The following is a 2,500-nucleotide window of genomic DNA, read 5'->3' on the forward strand; positions in this document are numbered from 1 at the left end:
ACCCTCCGTCCCGAGGAGGGTGGCGCGGGAGATGGGGCGGGAGCGGCGGGGGGGTCCGGTGGTAGGACGGCTGTGTGACCGCGCTAGGCGCGGGGGGGTCGGCTCGGCCTCGCCGCCGATCGTTTTCGCGCTGCGCCGGTGGTGCCCCGGGGGGGCACGCCCGTCGCAGCGCGGGGGTCGAACCGCAAGCCGAAGGAGCCGTCCGCCCGAGCGCCGGCGCGTGGCCGGTGCCGGCGGGGGCCCTCCGAAGGCGGGTCTCTGTTGCGTATCGGTCAGTGGTCGCTGTGGTGCGATGTGGAAGAGAGAAAGGTGGGGGGGGGAGGCACGACTCGCCGGGGCCGCCGGGGGAGACGCCTCCCCCGGCTGCGCGCCCGCCGTCGACCTCCCGGAGGGGGACTTAGAAAATAGCCGAAAATGCGGAGCTCCGCCGTCACAGGCCGGCGTTTCGCCCGGGCAATCCGCCCAGGGCGCCTCTCGGGCGGCCTTCCCAACTGCCGTCGACCGCCCGGAGGGGGACTTAGAAAATAGCCGAAAATGCGGAGCTCCGCCGTCACAGGCCGGCGTTTCGCCCGGGCTACCCCGCCCGGAGCGCCTCTCGGGCGGCCTTCCCAACTGCCGTCGACCGCCCGGAGGGGGACTTAGAAAATAGAGGAAAAGTGGGGAGATAGAAAATTTTTCAAATTGCGGAGCTCCGCCGTCACAGGCCGGCGTTTCGCCCGGGCTATCCGCCCGGAGCGCCTCTCGGGCGGCCTTCCCAACTGCCGTCGACCGCCCGGAGGGGGACTTAGAAAATAGCCGAAAATGCGGAGCTCCGCCGTCACAGGCCGGCGTTCCGCCCGGGCAATCCGCCCAGGGCGCCTCTCGGGCGGCCTTCCCAACTGCCGTCGACCGCCCGGAGGGGGACTTAGAAAATAGCCGAAAGTGGGGAGATAGAAAATTTTTCAAAGTGCGGAGCTCCGGCGGAAGAGGCCGGCGAAGCGCTGGGGGTGGCTGGAGACACCCTCACCATGGTCGGACAAGTGTCTGAGGGGACTCCGGTGACTCTCTATGGAGGTCACTTGCTCGAAACATGCTCTCCTATATACGTTTCCGAAGGTATTTTGGTGATCGCCCACCTTCTAAGCCTTTAGCCTTCCTTCACCCCCTGACTCTTACCTACTACAGCGCCCCTAACGACCAAAAGCGGTACTGTCCAACCCCTGGTACCTCCCGGCCGACCCCTGGTACCTCCCGGCCGACCCTTGGTACCTCCCGGCCGACCCCTGGTACCTCCTGGCCGACCCTTGGTACCTCCCGGCCGACCCTTGGTACCTCCCGGCCGACCCCTGGTACCCCCGCCCATTGAAATGAATGGGGGAATTTTTTTATTTTCCCAATTCGAACAAGAGGCCTCCTCCCCGGCCACGCTCGGCCTCCGGGCCGGGCCGGGGCTTCGCCCACGGTACCTCCGGCCCTTGGTACCTCCCGGCCGACCCCTGGTACCCCCGCCCATTGAAATGAATGGGGGAATTTTTTTATTTTCCCAATTCGACCAAGAGGCCTCCTCCCCGGCCACGCTCGGCCTCCGGGCCGGGCCGGGGCTTCGCCCACGGCCCCTCCGGCCCCCACCACCTCCGCGGGCCGTGTTCCAGCGCTATTCACCCCGGCCAAGAGCCCTCTTTCCCGGGCAAAGCTCCGCGGCCGAGCCGGCCCTGGCTTACCCCTGGTACCTCCCGGCCGACCCCTGGTACCTCCCGGCCGACCCCTGGTACCTCCCGGCCGACCCTTGGTACCTCCCGGCCGACCCTTGGTACCTCCCGGCCGACCCCTGGTACCCCCGCCCATTGAAATGAATGGGGGAATTTTTTTATTTTCCCAATTCGAACAAGAGGCCTCCTCCCCGGCCTCGCTCGGCCCCCGGGCCGGGCCGGGGCTTCGCCCACGGTGCCTCCGGCCCCCACCACCTCCGCGGGCCGCGTTCCAGCGCTATTCACCCCGGCCAAGAGGCCTCTTTCCCGGGCAAAGCTCCGCGGCCGAGCCGGCCCTGGCTTACCCCTGGTACCTCCAGCCCGACCCCTGGTACCTCCCGGCCCTCCCCTGGTACCCCCCGGCTTACCCCTGGTACCTCCCGGCCCACCCCTGGTACCTCCCGGCCCACCCCTGGTACCCCCGCCCATTGAAATGAATGGGGGAATTTTTTTATTTTCCCAATTCGACCAAGAGGCCTCTTCCCCGGCCTCGCTCGGCCCCCGGGCCGGGCCGGGGCTTCGCCCACGGTACCTCCGGCCCTTGGTACCTCCCGGCCGACCCCTGGTACCCCCGCCCATTGAAATGAATGGGGGAATTTTTTTATTTTCCCAATTCGACCAAGAGGCCTCCTCCCCGGCCACGCTCGGCCTCCGGGCCGGGCCGGGGCTTCGCCCACGGCCCCTCCGGCCCCCACCACCTCCGCGGGCCGTGTTCCAGCGCTATTCACCCCGGCCAAGAGCCCTCTTTCCCGGGCAAAGCTCCGCGGCCGAGC

The sequence above is a fragment of the Hippocampus zosterae genome, unplaced genomic scaffold, assembly GCF_025434085.1.
Source record: "Hippocampus zosterae strain Florida unplaced genomic scaffold, ASM2543408v3 HiC_scaffold_84, whole genome shotgun sequence".
Taxonomy (NCBI): domain Eukaryota; kingdom Metazoa; phylum Chordata; class Actinopteri; order Syngnathiformes; family Syngnathidae; genus Hippocampus; species Hippocampus zosterae.